General features: G+C 39.3%; 1 long non-coding RNA gene across 19 annotated transcripts in view; it reads right to left on the minus strand.

The window, feature by feature from the left end:
• Positions 1 to 513: 513 nt before the first annotated feature.
• Positions 514 to 17,628, minus strand: part of LOC110361046 (uncharacterized) — an 80,577-nt gene continuing 63,462 nt past the window's right edge. For 17 of the 19 annotated variants that reach the window (XR_010473394.1, XR_010473393.1, XR_010473405.1 and 14 more), the window contains 3 exons: positions 13,546 to 17,592; positions 10,653 to 10,899; positions 514 to 3,992 (listed from right to left, as the gene is read on the minus strand). This is a non-coding gene — a long non-coding RNA (uncharacterized LOC110361046). The remainder of the gene's footprint in view (positions 3,993 to 10,652; positions 10,900 to 13,545; positions 17,593 to 17,628) is intronic. The other 2 variants (XR_010473388.1, XR_010473386.1) reach the window with 2 other exon arrangements.

The raw sequence follows: 17,628 nt of genomic DNA on the forward strand, positions 1-17,628 counted from the left end.
ATATAATTTAAAAACCTCTTTACAGTACATTTGTTTTTAAGCCATTAAATATTTTGTCAAAGGTATTCCATAGGTTTGCACAATAGTAATTTAGCAATAGTAGCAGTGATTTGGGCTCCCTGGCCCACTGGATAGACTGCTCTCAGTGTTAAAAAAACAGCTATCCCTTCCTGGTGTAACTGTTCTGAACCAGCACAAAGTATCTGGAGTGCTCTGTTCTTTGGTAATAAATTACGGATAATCCTCTAATTTAAGTTTATGAATGCCAGGGATCATGTAGTATCCTGAAGAAGAAAATTTATAGCATGCTAAGAGGCACAGTGTCTTCCTGATATACATACCCAAGGCAGGATGAAGCCATGTGACAAGCCTTAGCTCAATGTTACCTAGCCCAACCTTACTTAGCCCATGCTGCTTGTCGTGACAGGGCTTGTGCAGCAGTTCATGTCCTGGGAAGGAGAGGAAGAATTACTGGGGCACAGCAGAGAAATAAAAGCAATGAAATGTGACCACTGCTGATGCAGATGCTGGTTTTTATTTTGAAACATCTATTTCTAAGGTTCTTACAAAGACGGAGGAACAAAACTTTCTTGGTGCAATTTATTTTGCAGAGATATGCTTCCAAAATCTTCCAGTGGGACTGATATTTGCTTCTGAACCACAACCTTCAGAGTAAATGTCACATGGAAAAAAAAGTTGTTGCTGGTTAGGCATGGGATTTCTCCTGGCATTGCATAATATCAAGTCTTGTGATATATTTACATCTAAAACTTGTAAAATTGATGAATGCACAAACACAGAGGTCCCTTGTCTGTGTGCAGCATTTCTGAATTACACTGATTTTCTTATTTAATTTTTAAAGACTGTAAGTGTTCAGTTTTAACTGGGATGTATTTTTCAGCAATACAAATTTTTCTTAATACTAGCAACAGCTGTTTGCAATATACCCACATTCAAGAACATGTTTTGTGTGTGACCCAACTCAATGTAATTGCCATATCATTTGGTAAATTGGCATTACAAACAAGTCTCAGGGGAAGTAACATGACTCCTTCTGTATGTCATCACTTTTGAAATTTCCATAGTAAAGAATCGATGCTTAAAACTGTTCTTTGTATATTGACATCTCAGATAAAAAAGCTTGTATTTGGGATCTGCTGTTTCCCAAGAACCTGGTATGGCCTTTTTTTACTCGTACAAGTGCATTTTCATGTGGGACAAACATTTGTGTCATGTTACCTTGCAAATGAGCCCTCAGTATCTGGCTCTTATAAACCTAAATCCGCTATACCGTGTATTAAATATTAAATAGTGACAGACTGTGGAAAAGTAATAGTACAGAACTTAACTTTTTTGTCACTTAATTAGTTGAAATATGCAAGTCGTGTAGTTTGATGACAGCTGTTAGAGGTCCTCTGTCACTGTGGTTATTGCCCACGCTGCTCCAGACTGCAAATATTCAACAGGAACAATACTTTTAGATTCTCTGGCTAACACAGCCCACCAAATTACCTCTATCTGCCACAGATGCTATTCCAACTTTATTATATTACAAGTAAATGTGTTTGGAATGATGTCTGGCTATCAGCATTCTGTCATTAGAGGAGAGAAAGGAAGACCAATGCTAGACAGATATTGCTATCTAGACTGCAATGAGTCCCTAAGGAAAACTTAAGGGATAATTGTCTGCTCTCCAACTTCCTTCTTTCTTTAAACTGTCAACACTTTCCATCATTTTTGGCTCAAAACGCCTATCTTCATCTCAACTAAGCTCCATATAGCTTTTTACTTCCTTACAAAGTTTTCAAAAAGCTTAAGAGGCTTCTTAAAGTGTCATTTTGTATGTGGTAGTAAATCCAACTGAACTGGATGCTCTCATGAATTTGTCAGCATATGTACATGGAAGAGACGTGGGGAAAAAGTTCATCCTGTAATCTGTGCATCTCTAACGTGCAACTATCTGCCAGACCTGAGAGCTTGGTGTCTCTACCCAATTAATGCTTTTCTACAGAAAACATCTGACTGCTAACACTAGAAATAGGCTCTTTGTTTCAAGCAGTGGATATTGAACAACATCTAGAAAAAGGAATCAAATGTATGATTTCATCATGGACAGTTTTACTTTTTTGTTTTGCTACAGGAAAATGGAAGTCTTCGCTTTCATGACTATTTAAATAACTCTGTCTCCAGTCCCAAAATATTTTCCAGTTCAAATAGTCAGTGAAATAAAGGTGTCTCCATTTGATGGAATACAGATGGTTTCCTGTTTTAGGTGTGTTCTTTTAGATGTCTGCTAGGACACCTAAGCCCAAGTTTCTAGAGCTGAATTGGGAAAAGGGTAATTGGAACAGTCAAATGTTTTTTTCATGCTGTTTGGTGTCCTTAGCTTACTTTCAGCACTTAAATCAAAACGTAGAGAGACAACACACTATAAGGAACATACAGAATATTTAATACGTGATGTGAAATAAGGAAATGGTAGCAGGAGACATATAGTGGGGAAACACTGTAATGGAAGTCAGAAAAGTTACAGCGATAGCTATTAGGCATGACATAGTATCCTAGCAGATTGGCAGATAACTCCATTTCTTGATGTATTTAAAGATGGTCTGGAGGATCTATTATAAGGCTGTGGTCTTGTCTTAGATTCCTGATTAATTTTTATGTCCTGTGGAAATAATATTCTGAATGTGAGCTATAGGTACTGCTTGGTGCCCGCTGTGGTACCTGTCCAAGGTGGATATTAGCTCCTTGTCACTATTGGACCAAATCATGACCAAATTTATACCTTATGTGACACAGAAGAAATTATTTCTCAGAGAATTATTGGATCCTGCTCCTTTCTTCCTAGAGCAGCTCAGACCTGCTGAATGGTGCTGAGCAAACCCACCTGTAGGAGAGGGTGGAAAAGCTTGAAAAATCCGCACCATTTCAAGCCAGTAGAGAAGGAAGTCAAGGAACTGACAATATTTACATTTAGACCTAGAGATGCATGTATTTTTTTTTTTCTAATACGTTTTTTGTGAGGGGTGGACCAGACTAGGAGAGTCAAAAACTTGTTGAGCTTAGGACAAAAATAGCACATTTCTCTGCATTTTCTTTCTCTTCTCTCACAGTTTCCTCCATTGACTTCGGCTGAGCTCTCACTGGACCAACAAGCTCTGAGAGCTCCTATAAAATTCCTAAGTAGAAAAGAGCATGCCTTCCAGGTGGGACTTTTTTTTCCCAAGTGCTCACAGCTCTAATTTTCACCACATGTGAACAAGTGTTTGCAGTTTTAAAGATGTGTTGAGTAATTGCACATGCGAGACATCTTCTCTTTAATGTTCCCAGTGCGTTCAAAGCTTTTCCGTGAGAACACCCCTGTTAACAGTGGAGTTGTGGCCTTTAGTTTGTGCTTAAGTGGGTACTGCTTTGTGTTGAAATATAATTGGTAGCACTTGCCTATTCTTATTCCCTTAGCTTAGCTAATGAAAGACACTGCTATAATCTACTTCTCTCAGGATCAGGGGCTGAGCCTAGAAAAACCTCTCTCTAGGAGAAGGTTGAAAGTCGCCTGCAACTACCATTACTGTAGGTAACGTTTATTTTTGTGCCGAAATAGGAAACAAGGAGGCTTGTAGCCTCCTCTGTTGGGTGAGGCTGTGAAGTGAAATGCTGCTTTTACACACCAACAAAAGGGAAGAACCCCAATGCAAAAGGTGCTTGTGACTGTCAGACAGATGAAATGTGCAGGATATCTGGTCACCTTCCCTGTGACACCATAGAAATGATGTGTCACAGCTTCAGAGGTCACTAAACTATTTTCAGCTCAACTAAGGAGGAGGGAAAGATTTATCATAAGCCCTGATCACACTCATTCCATGCATTGATAATGGGAGAGGGATGACATCGTGATGTTATTTCAGTGTATCACCATCCCCAAATCTTGTCTTTGGGGAAATCTCTCACAGCCTGGTTCACTGTCCTGCAGGACTAAGTCCAGCCACCATCTGCAAAAGAGTAAAACAAAGTAGAATGGGTTTGTAGGACTGATAGAACTGCGGGATAGAAATGAAGTACAAGTGGCAGAAAGTGAGATTTGAAAGCGGGTGAGGGAACAAATGTAATTGTTGTGAGATAGAGAGGATTCTGATAACAACTATGTTTTCTTAGTTCTGCAAGTTGTTATTCTCCTGTGCCAAAGTGGGACTGAAATGTGTATCACCTCCAAAATTGTTTGCCTTTAATCGTTACTAGAAACAGGATTAAAAATCATGAATTATTGAACCTCATTGTAAGAAAACTGTAACTATTCTGTTTTACTCCATTAGCCTGAAAATGTTGTATAATCTGGGGTTTCATTTGAAATAACACACAGTAAATAGCCTGGTATATGTTTTGTAAATTCCTAGAATGATAGAATAATTTTGGTTGGAAGAGACCCTTAAGATCATCAAGTCCAACTGTAACCTGAATCTAGCACTAGAGCACATTCCTAACAGCCTCATCTCCATTTCTGTTCAACCCCTCAAGGGATGGTGACTCCACTGCTGCCCTGGGCAGCCTGTTCCAATGCCTGACAACCCTTTCCAGGAAGAATTTTCTCCTAATATCTAATCTAAACCTTCCCTGATGCAACTTGAGGTCATTTCCTCTTGTCCTATCATTTGGTACTTGGAAGAAGAGACCAACATGCTATAATTAGAAGTCATTAACTCATAGTTATTTCCAGAAAGTGTCTGATGATAGCCTGTTCTGAGCCGCCTTCTGCATGGGGAATCATGAAGCCACCCATCTCTCTTTACTACGCTTGGAGGAACATCCCAAGTGCCTACAACAAAGACACGGTTTCTAAATCCAAGCAAATGAGCTGCAAGAACCACTTACAATTATATTTTTGTAGTGATCAAAGGTTTCTGTACAAAGAAGGCACAGTCCTTGTCCCACAAAAAGTGTCTGACTTGAATCAGTCACAAAATAGAAGTTGCACGACTCTGGCCAAGCAGCCAAGTCTTGGGACAACCCTCACCAAAAAAATATGCAGGCTGAACCCCTCCAGCAGGTCACATATACAGAAGCGTGTGAGTGTGCTTCCCTTTGAGCTAACACAGCTGCTCTTCAAGCTGCAAATGGAAACACTCGTGTTTTTCAGATCCAGAGGTCTCCAGTTCAATCTCCATAGATAAACTCTCTGGAGATGTCCTTACAGTTACAGTGTGATTCAAGGCAGGAAAAACAAGTGATTATCAACACCCTCGGAAAGAAATCTGTTCATTAGAGTTATGACAGGCTTGGTGATTCATTAGTTGGAGAGAGGTTAATATGCATTTTTAGATATAAACCAGAGCTGATCAGAACAGATTGAATAGCTTATTACCAAAGAAGTAAAGGTTGCAGTGGGATCTGCTTCTAAAATTGGAGGAAACTGCTTGGCCAGAAACACCTTGGTGCTATTATTGTTTTTAACTTGAATTGCTCTTTTCCCTTGTTGGTATTTGCTCTGTGATATATGCATGGAGAGCAACTGGAACACTTCTCCAGAACAGTATAAACTTGTCATATTAAATTTCACTTGGAAATTAAAAGGCTTCTAATCAGCAGAGCAGTGAAGTTCTGGAACAGCCTTCCAGGAAAAATGGAGGCCAATAAATTTAACCATAATGAAGCCTGAACAGTTTATAAAAGGTATTATATGACATAGTCCTTAGAATATTAGGGGACTGAAATTGATGATCTATGTAGATCATTTTCCAAACTGAATTCCTATGTCTGGATATTGCCATCCTTCCATCATGACACATTTTTGCAGATAATTCTGTGATCGCTGCTGTGTGAAGAATACTGGACAGTAAAACCCAGAGTATCATTTTATGTTGCCCTATATTTGCAACTGTTACATTTCAGTTTAAAAATATATGATACATGAAATTATTTTAATGTGACTTCTTTATGCAGGCAGTTGAGGTGGTTGCTACAGGACACAAGGGAATCTAACGTAACACAAGAGCAGCTGTAGCAGGTTATGGGTCCAGTTAACCCAGTACCTTGTCTCAGACTATGGCTGAAGGAAAAGACAATTAGCAGAACAAGGCTGTGGTAGTACTTCTTAGAAGTACTTTCCTAGCTTCCAAAAATTTGATGCCTAGGGACTTCCCAGAAATCAGATCTAGTTCCTTTGGTCTTTCCTGAGCCCTCCTCTGATTTTTTCTTTTTTGCTCTGAATTCAAACAGCCACTTTTTTAACACATGAAGACTTTTGACATCTGGGTGCAAGGGCTTCCACAGCAGACCCACACACAGCATGGAGAAGCTTTTCCTCTCGACTTGTTACCCGTTTGCTTAATTCCATGAACAGAGAACAACAATGGGTATCCAGCCTCCTGAAGATATACTCTTGCACTGCCATTCGGTTCTGTTTTCCAGGTTGAACCATCCTGATCTGTCTGTGCAGACCCTTTCTCTTCTGTTTTATCCTTTCTGAGACAGGGAGTCACTAAAACTACAGATAGCATTCAAGATTCACACACACTATAGATTGGTAAGCTGACCTAAATATGTTCTTTTTTGTTTTGTTCTCTTATTCCTTCCCTAACATCCTACCATTGTTTTCTTTTTTCAATAGCTCCTGAGTATTGAGCTATTTTCATATAACTTTCTATTCTGATCCCCAAATCTCATTGTTGAATGCTTTGTAGTGCACTACTTAAGAGGTTTGGCTGGTTGTTTTTTTTAATGTGGTTCTAGGTTATATTTTAGGAGAAAATATTTCTAGTGTCTCTTACCATTAATGGAAGCTGCTCTTGAGCATAAATACATGTTCCTCCTCCATTAAGAGAAAGACTCAGTCCTAATTCAGCCTCCAAACCCCTAGGTGAAGTTAGCCATCTTAGTTTCTACCTTATTTGTATGGCTTTTCCATTATAAAACAAGACACATTCTGTATCTGTCTACGATTTCTGGTTGCTTCAATACAGCACAGCTGCATAAGGGCTACAGGTCTTGTTCCTTGTTGGAGACACAGGTAATTGTGCCAACTATGGGGAGTATCTTGTTAGTAGCATGTGAAACCCAGGGCATTACCGGGACTCTTTGTTTAGAGACCAGCTCTGAAATGAACCACTCACTTAAAAACAATTTTTCAAAACTTTTTTTTTCCTCAAAGCAAAGTTAAATTATTCTCACTTCTTGTAAAAAGAAGAAAATAGCAGCCATATTTAGCACCTTTTCTTAGATGTTTTCATCCTCAGAGAAACAATGGATTTCAGTGTTTACTGTCTGTATTATTTAGGTTACTGGAGAATGCATTTATAAGCAAATGCAGGAGTTTCCCACCAACAGTGGAGTCTGTGGGAAATAATAGCAGTAGTCTAGAATGTCAGCACATTTTCTTCTTCTAACTTAGCTTTATTTAGTCTTTACTCCTAATTGCCATCCATTTTTGGCTGCTAATGTCAATTTTTGTCTCTTTTTTCCTCTAATCTGCTGATTCCCTGAGACATGGTTTCATGTAGTTAGGTCAGTAGTTTACATATTTTATCTAGAAACTCATGGTGTTCTTTTCTTATTCTAAACAGCTAGTGAAGCAAAATGGGAACTGGAGCAGACACACATGAATTTCCCCCCAAAAAACAGGCTGATCTTCTGCTTTGCTAGGGATTAAATCACAGTGAAGTGGTTAGCTGAAACTCTCAAATCGTATCCTTATTTGTTGTATGACCTTACAAAATTCATCTGACCTGTGCTGACCATCCACAGAAGGGGCCAATTAATAGGGTGTCATAGGATTTAGCCAGATCTTATTACAGCTTCTTTAACCCTTATGGGAAAGCTGTTGTTCAGTACAATTGTGATCACGGACTGACATTTCTACAAGCATTTCTCCATCCGAGAGCATAGTGACATTTTGTTCAGAGATTTTTCCAAGTACAGCTATGAAGATCAAGTATTCCTGAGTGAATACAGCTTGATGTTACTAATCACAAAGGACAACATAAAAAAGGGTAGCTTTTTTCACCTCTCTGGAAAACATGGTCCTACACACTGCATATGGAGAGTTTGCACTTGTAAGGTTTCTATGAATAAGAAAACCTAATGGTATGAAACACGTAGGTTGCAACAGTCAACTAATATTTTAGTTTATCCTACACTTCCTGATTGAGTCTGTGTTTGGTATTCTGTGTGTCATTTTATACAGACAGAGTATTAGTCCTTGTGCAAAATACTCAGCTCCAAACAGATTGAAGGAAATTGCTGTGTATGAAAGCTGGTATCAGCAAACAGATTAAACACTGATGTTGATGTTAAGATTATAAAAGAATGCAAGATTTTGTTATAAAATGATAAAGCTTCTGTGCTGTTTTGTAATCTTTATAGCTTATGTTCTCTTATGTTCTCTTCAACAGCAGATTTTATTTCTTCTACTGAAGCTGATACAGTTTACCATGTAAATGTTTGTGTCTAATGTTGTCAAAGAGGAGAATATATTGACCCCATATTTACCCAAAGAGAACAATAAACTAAGTTACTGTTTTCTTTACTGGAGGAAATGTCCTAAGTTCTTTGAAATAATAATTTTTATATAATTAATTGATGTCTTTTTGCAAGGAAAGGAATTTCCAGTTACAATGCATTTTTCTTCATAAAAAAAAAAACAAACCTCAAAACAACAGCATGTACACAAGCTTTGTGATTGCACTTACTCTTATAAACAAACCAGCTAGCACTGTACATCCTGTGGGAGGGAGACCACCCAAATGAATATTCGACAGACACGTTTGAAAATTCCTTTTGTAAAGCCAAAATTTTGACTGAGCTTTTAGGAACTTGACTTTTTGTGCTGCTGGGAAAAACAGAGCAGCTCTTTGTTTGGTGCATGCTGAGGGAGAGATGCACAGATGCTCTTTCCTGGAGGATTTTCTTAGCTGTCAGTGCTGTTATTTAGCAGCAATAATAAATGATAAGACTTTGCACTTCTGCAGTCACTTTAATCCAAAGAGCACCGAGTGTGCTCAAAGAGACTCCTCTGGAAGAAACTCTGGGTACAGCTGCAAAGGGCAGGTTTTCCCCAGCCAGGACAAGCTGGCCTAAGTCCATTGGCCTCAGCAGAGAGGATGTGCTTCTGTGCAAACGTCTTAGCTTAAATCAACACAGACCCAAACCCCAGGAAAAGCAGTGGCAGCAATGCAGCCTTAGTGATGGAGTTACTGACAGAGCTGCTAGGAATAAATAAGGAAGAGACAGCTTTATCTTGAGGTCTATTTATTATGGGATAAAAGTTCAAAAACATTGCACCAGGAGAAGATTAGATTAGATATTAGGAAAAAGAAAGGGTTTTTGGGCATTGGAACAGGCTGCCCAGGGGAGTGGTAGAGTCACCATCCCTGGAGGGGTTTAAAAGATGTGTAGATGTGGTGCTTGGGGACATGGGTTAAAGGTGGTCTTGGCAGTGTTAGCTTTACGTCTGGATTTGATGATCTTAAAGGTCTTTTCCAGCCTATATGAGACCATGAGACTACGTAAAAGGGGAAGACTGAAATTCAGCAGACAGTAGCTTATCTAGAAGTTTGGAAAATAGCCATGCTTTTCATTTCTGCAGATAACATAAAAGAAAGGTGAATCTTTCAGTGCAAATGAGAAATTAGTTTGTAGTGTATGGGACAGAACTGACATTTTTGTATCTTGCTCAGATATATTAGAGTAATAGTGCTCTGTTTGAGGTGTCTCTGCACCACCCTGTGGAAATAAATAACAGGAATAATCAAGGAGAAAGGATAAGTGGTAAGCATCATGTTTGGTTTTTACCGCTGCAAAAAAATATGTATGTAAGACTAAAAAGGTCCTGCTTTAAAAGCAACCTTGTAAGAAAACATTTGAAGTCTTGCACAGTGCTACAAATCCTCTCCACCATCAGATGTGACCATCCACTCACTGTAAGATCTGAAGTGTAGGAGCTCTTGTGCTGGTCAAGTAGTGACTCAAAGATCTGGGACTGTAAGATAGCACTTCATGTCTGGGCAAGAACAATTTATGTAGCCATTTTTCTTTGCCCTTTGCATTAGGTTTTCCAGGAGTATTTACATGTCTGATTACTCACTACAGAGAGATTTTAGGGAGGGGGGTTTAAGTGGGTATTTAGTGTGTGCGACTGCACTTTGGTGCAGTATTTACAGTATTTATACCAGAATCATTCATAAAGCTCCTTTATCTGGTGTATCAGTTTTCTTTGTGAGAAAAATAGAACTGGAAAGGGAGTGAGAGGCTCATGTTTTTTCTTTTTGTTGCCTTGATTTCAGCAATCACCATGCTAGGCAGTGTAGATATGGAAGAAATAGGCAAGTAAAGCAGGCATATGCCAGCGTGACCTTATCTGATTTAAAGCTGTAGCAAAAGAATTAAAGATAGCCTGGGTGTGAACTGGGGTGGCTGCAAGCCAGAAGCACACGTTGCACAGCAGCATCTCCCTGCTCTGGGGTGTCTCCTGCATCTCAAGCCTTTGTGCATTTGGGTGTTTCTGCATCTGTCCACAGCGCCAGTGCCATGGTGGAAAATGCATGAGTTTTTCATGGCAGGGCAAAGGAGCAGAAACCAAAGACAACCGAAAGCTGCCTCTTTTTTACCCAGAAAGTCTGTGCCAGCTTCAGTACAAAGATGTAGTGCAAATGTGCTCATACCTTCAGAAACTGCTGTGCTTGAAACCTGGTGAGAAAAACTTCCGAGTCCATCACTTCTGTCAGACCCTTCTTAGCATAGCACAGGGATGAGCTTCCAGAGAAGGGTATTTTCTTCATGAGGTCCTTGATGCAGCTTCGGGTTTAATATTCCTTTTGATTATAGAGTAACCCACTCTTTCTGAGTATATTTATTTGTTTTTCAATTTTCATTCCTTCATCTTCAAAGGCTGGTTCATGTTGACATTACCTGTAGAAGAAATTGAAATAGCTGATGTACATTGAAGGCTACACAGCTTCTTACCAAGTTTTTTGATTATAGCAGTCTTGAATGAAAATAAATATACAGGTGAAATATGTGACCTAAGAGTTTGCATTATTCAAAGGACTCCTTTTTTCTTTTTTTCAGACGGGCTTTAATAGGATTATGTACGTATGTTTTATAATCTTGAAACTGGCATACTATCCAAACCTAAAAAAACTTTTCATAGTTGTACTTAATTATTTCTTCTTCTTTGAAGCTTAACATATTTTCACCATATGGCAAGCATTTAATTTTTCCTATTTTTCTAATGGAGGTTGATTTAAAATGATTATTTGGTTTAGCAAAAGCCTTTAACCTATCTATGTTGCAAGTCAAGGGTTCTGTAAGCTTGTTCTTCACCATCATCCTGTAATTTTCTTAAAGACTTGCTCCAAAACCTGCTGAGGTCAACAGAGCTACTCCCATCATCTTCAGTAGGCTTTGGATCAAGCTCTACGGGAACAGGACAGTTCTCCACTCCTGCTGCGAAGCCAGTGACAGAACCACAATACATCGATATTATCATAGTTACCACAAAAATAGTGGCCGTGTGCCACATGGTGGGTGGTCTTTTCTACCAGCCAGAGAGAAATTAAGCCAGCAGGCACATAAAATGACAGTGAGACAAGAGGTCTTTTATACCCCCGTTCTCAGAGGAGAGATGGTCTTGTTGCCTAGAGAGTCCTGTTTAACCCATTCTGTAAAACAGGCATAACGCTTATCCCTCCAAAGGGCCTGTTCAGTTAAGCTTGGATTAAGTATGTCCTGCAGGCTGGCATCTTAACTGGACTGAAGAACTTGTAGGGTTTTCAGTCACTGGGTCATCACAGTGGGAGGCTGCTCCCACTACTGAAATGTTCAGCTAATGCAGTTTGCAAACTATAGGTGAAAAGTGACCTTTTTGTTCCTCTTTGGAAAGCACTAAAACCATATTTATGATAGTGAATATTTATGATAGTGATGGTAACTTTGTGCAGTGCCTCTCCATGAAACAGCCAAATTTTCAGAAACAGCTAGCAAATTTTACATCACAAAACTGATCAAAAATGAGAGAAAAACCTGAAACATTCTAGAAGTGTCATCTACTGTTTACTTACATGAGACCGACATTCCTGTAGAAGGAATTTATGCCAAGAAAACAAGTAAATTCCATATCTTGCTGCTAAACAAACCAGCCTTGCCCAGTGTTCAACTCCCAACTATAACTGAGTAAAGGTTACCTAGAGGAAAATTTTGTAATGTATGAAAGAGACTTCATTCGACAAATGATGCCTCCTGGATACATTAAAGAGCACTTGGGAACAAGCTAAAATTCAATGTTTCTAAGTCCCTTATAGTTACTGGCAATGCCATTCTTTCTATAAAACAAATTGTTATCACAAATCCTTTACACCATATCACTTAGACACTAAGTCATGTTTTTCTTGTAAGAAAACGTTCATATTTTTAGATTTAAAGGTTGCAGTTCCTAAAGCTCATTCCTCATTGGAGCCAGGTAAGCAACTTAACTGCTCATGTGCTCTTGTCTAACCACATTTCACTGCTCTGCAGCAGTTGGGCCAAAAAAAGCAAGTTTATACAGAAATAAGAAAACCTTAAAAAGCTCTCATCTAATTCACCATTCACTGTAGAGCTGTTTTGTAGCTCCATGTCTTGGCTTCTTGCAAGAAGTCTCGGTACTTTCCAGGCGGGGTGCAAACCTGCAACCTACACCAGAATTTTATGCTGAGGCTAAAATTAGGAGGCAGTATTTCTTTTTATGCATTGAAGTGTCCTGAATTGAGTAACCCAGCCATGAATACAACATAAACTGTGATGTTTGTGGATTCCAAATTCATGCCTGGAAAAAAAATATTTGCTACAGGCAAAGAACCACTCAGCAGGGAGAGAGAGGCCTTGGATTCCAGCCTCTGGATGAAAGTTTGTTTAAGGAAATCTATCCCAGCTCCCTAAAACAGTTTTTACAATCCCATGCCTGCACATCTCTTCATCCATCAATCTACCCAATAATTTTTCAAACCACTGCCTTATCATCACAAAACTAGGCATGAGGCTAGAAATCTCCAAGCTAGAAAATTTCCATATAGCATGAAAAATGACTGGTTTGATAAAGGAAAGTCACTTCAATATCTCCACAAAGAGAAAAGCAAAAGTGGGAGCTCACCTAGCCAGCAGCTGAAGTGGACCTAGATGAATTCTGGAGCTCAACACCTCTAGTGCAAGCTGTAAGAATTGTGGATTTGATATTTTGAATGAAACTCTACTCATTCTACAGAAAGGTGTTTTGGTTGGTTGATTGGTTGGTTGGTTTTTTTTAGATTTTTTGAGCTGATAATAAATATTTTTGTTACTACAGTACGAAAGCTTAGATTACACTTCATGTAGTGAGTGAAACCGTGTCTTAATGCAGTGGGAGTTTTAGTGTTGACTAGCCAGCATTTCTTGCCGCAGTCTCTTCTTGAATACAAAGAGCAGCTGTGAATACATCTGTTGCTTTGTTTTGTTTTGTTTCACGTGTTGCTTTGCTTGGTTAGGCTGTCAGTCAGAGGGGGAACTCAGGGTAGAAAGTTGTTGCTGTATCTGTCATCTCACCTGAAGCAGTTCTCGAGATTTCTGTAAACTGTATATTCTTTGGCTCTTCCACAAAAATGTGAGAATATTCAGATAGGCCTGTAACTGATGCTACATCCGCTTCTTGGAAAAAAAAGATTTGATGTAAAGATTAGTCAAAAGAACAAAAGACCTTTCTTCAATTTCATTTATTCATTGCATATTCAGTTTACTTTTTATCAGTCCCTGGGCAAAAAATCTCTACACATAACTAGGTCTCTGTAAGAATGAACCCTTCCATTTCTGTCATGTTACAGGAATTAACTGTGCAGGATTACAACGCAGAGAACTAATCCATGTTAGAATGTAAAATGATACAATTAGCCCTTCTTTTAAAAATCGTGATGTCCCAGCAAACAAATAAGCAAATTGTTTGTTTTTCTCCCAGGAAATCACATACTTTGGGAGTTGTTTGTTTGTTTGGTTTGTTTGTTTTTGTTGTTGTTGTTTGGTATTTGTTGTTGTTGTTTTGTTTTGCTTGTTTTGTTTTGTTTTTTTCTATTTCCATGGTTCTTTTACTTAAAGAAGGTTTATTTCCTCTTCCTCTGTCTTATATGATAAAGGATTTCTCATTACAATGTAGTTTTCATTCTTCCTTGGGCTATTAGGTGTCACTGACTTAAACAAAAGAATCATCACAGAAGTCATTACACTTTCAGTCTTTCATTTTTCTATCAAAATCCTAAGGCTACAGTTGTAAGGGCATGAATTCCAATCTTAAAAAGACACTGATCTTCCTTGATCCTATTAATGTTAATCAGATTTTATGGCACTATGTACCTTGCAGGGTGAAACTCTTCTCTGTACTTACATAGTGATATAACTGCGCTGACATTATTGCAGCAAGGTGGCGTTAACCGGTCTCCACCCCTTAAAGTCTCAGGGAATCAAAACTGATCTACAGGGAGGGAACAAAAAGAGGCAGAGAGGGAGTAAGGGATGGTGGAGAGAGAGAGAGAGAGAGAGAAAGGAGACGGGAGCAAGAGAGGAAGAAGGAAGGGAGGAAGTGGACTGTTTTGGTTAAATAAAAAAATCAGAATGCATCAATGAGGAAAGTGCAAATTGTTCTTTTTTCCATGGTGCTTACCAGGGCCAGGAGGACTCTGCATACTTAGATGCAAGAACCACGTCTGGGATGTGAGATTTATAATATACATGCCTCCAGGGATGTGACACCATTTAGTTGCTACCCATAAAACGAGTAGTTTGCGAAGGCAACCCGCATATCTCCATGGTCACCCATCAGATCAGGGGCTTCAGCAGCACAAACAAGGTAGAGACACAGACCCAACTCTAAAAATCCATTAAAGTATCTCAACTCAGTAAATGCTTAGGAAGCAAGGACAGCGCATTCATGTTCTGAAGAACAAATGAGCCAATATCCCTATAACTCCACACTCATTTTGGTGTGAACACACATCTATTCATTGCAGCTCTTCTTAGGACCATCTCCTAGGTCCTCCTGTCCTGCTGTGTGGAAGATGAGTGTGATCCACATGGTGTTGAAAGTGTCCTGATTGAATCTGAACCTGCCAGGAACCAGTACCAGCAGTCAAAAATAGCATTAAATGCACCATGAACTTCACAACTCACTAAAGAAGTTTTTTTTACTCCAGAAGCTTCTAAATAGGACTGGTAGTGTGGGTGTTATTCTTTGGTACATTGCAAATTATGTACTTAACAGCAAGCCCTATTTCCTTCCATTCTCTCTACACACATTTTACCATCTAATCTCTAAAGAGGGTGCTTGCAGAATTAATAAGTTCTGTGCACATGGATTGCGTGTATTCCCCCCAAAAAATATTATTTTCATTTTCCAGGGACTGTTGGCTGGGTGCCTGTGTACAGTATGTCCAGTTTGTTTTTCCGCCAGCAACCACTGCTGTAGGAGCTCGTTCAGAGCTCGAGAAGGCGAACCTCCTTGAGCCTGCCTCCCAAATCCAGGAGGAATAAGCACATAAGCTCAGGAAATATTTACAGGAGTTTTGGCTAGAAACATGGGTGCCAAATGCAGACTATTTTGTTTTCATGTTTTGCCTTTGTATTGCTCAGTCAAAACAAGTTAATTTTAAACTGAATGTTTTCATTTTGGAAAGAAAAGGAAAAACAGAAAAGCTCTTTTTGAGGTGTTATTTTTGGTTAAACTGATCCAAAATGACTGACAGAGTTGTTCTGATTTCTGTTGTCTATAAATCCTTTAGGTTTAGATCTTGAAGTATTATTTTTTTATGAAATAAACTTTTGTATTAATTTTTAGACCTCGCTAGTCAAGGATTTACTCCTGGATGAACACTCACCGTCACCACATAATATAGCACAGACAGCACGCTATTGCTGAAGCATAAACTCCAGCACAAGAGCATTGAAAATATTTCTGTTAGGCAGAAGTCCCATTAGATTTCACCCCATTGGATTTTTCTTTTCTCACTGCATTTTTATCCTATCTTTGGATGCATGTGGTCAGAATTTCTCCTCAGTGTTTATCTCAGATAGCATGCTACCACCTTCATCCCTGACCTGAGGGCATGGTCAGCCGGTCTCAGTCCATCAGCATTGTCCACAAGAGGTGCTGCAGAGATGTTGAGCGTTTTTTCAGGAAATGCAGTTATACTTCTTTCTGTTGATCACAAGTACTTCATTTCAGAAGAAGCCATTCACCAAGCAGTGTAACTAGGTCAGTGTAAAGTGCTTTGTTCATAGAATGGTTTGGGTTGGTAGGGACCTTCCAAGCTGTTCTAGTCCAGCCTCTGCCATGAGCAGGGACATCTTCACCAGCTCGGGTTGCTCAGAGCCCTGTCCAGCCTGGCCTGGGATGTCTCCAGGGATGGTTCATCCACCACCTCTCTGGGCAAATTTTTCCAGTATATTACCACTCTCAGCGTAAAAAATTTCTTCCTCATGTCTATCGTGAGTCTCCCCTCCTTCAGTTTGAAACCATCACCCCTTATCCTGTCATAACTTTGTTCTGCTATCAGATCTTCCTGTGTCCACTTCTGATCCATCACTGGGCCATAGGTTCTTTTAGTTCCACATTCAGGTTTCTGTACCCACTGTTTACGCAGCTGAACAAGTCCTGCCTTGCTGAGCAGAGCTGTTTGACAGGTTGATGAGCATCTTTCCTTGACTGTCTGGGAAGGGCATAACATGGTTTTAAATGTATCGGTGTCATCAGGATTATTTCAAGCTTCACAGCAACTGTTTCTGCATTTCCTGCTCTCCCGAAGAAGTGTGTTTATGAGGAAAGGGGGATCAGAGACTGCTCCTGAATTGTTGGGCCAAAGTAAACACCATTCTAAACAGTTGGTGAGAGGGAGAGAGGTGGTCAGTGAAAAAAATTGTCTTTATTTTACCCTTTTAAAATTTGTTCTGGCAGGATGTGGCTAGACTGTATAATTTAGTGCAGAGGTACTTGAGGAAACTCCTACCAACCCATATGACAAAAATATCTTAACCATAGAGACATACAGCTTTAGGTGATTTCATACCTCTTGAGATGGGAACTAAAGATTCTTTTGATTTTGCTTCAAAACAACGTGAAACCAGTAGTTTAATTTCATTTCAATCTGAACACAGGTGAGACTTGATGGATTTGACTGAATTTTGCCTTGAAAGCTGGTGTTTTGTTTTGGTTTATTTTGTTTTCCCTAAGCCAAGTCAAGGCATAGTAGAAATGTGTAAAATATTTGCTTCTGTGACTGTAAATACTAAATCTTGGGCTCTGGCCTTTGCAAACTGAACTGTGGCTCTGCGGTTTGGTGCATTTGCAAACCTCAGGTCATGCAAGGAAAAATTCAGCAAACATAGGCTGAGATTGTTGGCATTGCTGGGAAGTCATCGGATCTCCTTCATCTCAGCTGGCCTCCTTCCTTCCTCTCTCTCAAATCCTCAGTCTCCTGAAGCAGTGTGTGCATGGCAGTATTCAGAAGTGCAATAAGGATTTAAATGTAAGGAAGTTTTTGTTTAGGAGTCAACAGTTGAATTTGAGAACAAAGGGTTAAGCTCATGTCCTCTGCAATGGGCATCAAAATCCTAGTGAGAAAAAGAAAAGGCTTTTAGTCACTAAAA

Source organism: Columba livia, chromosome 6, assembly GCF_036013475.1.
Source record: "Columba livia isolate bColLiv1 breed racing homer chromosome 6, bColLiv1.pat.W.v2, whole genome shotgun sequence".
In the NCBI taxonomy this organism is placed as follows: domain Eukaryota; kingdom Metazoa; phylum Chordata; class Aves; order Columbiformes; family Columbidae; genus Columba; species Columba livia.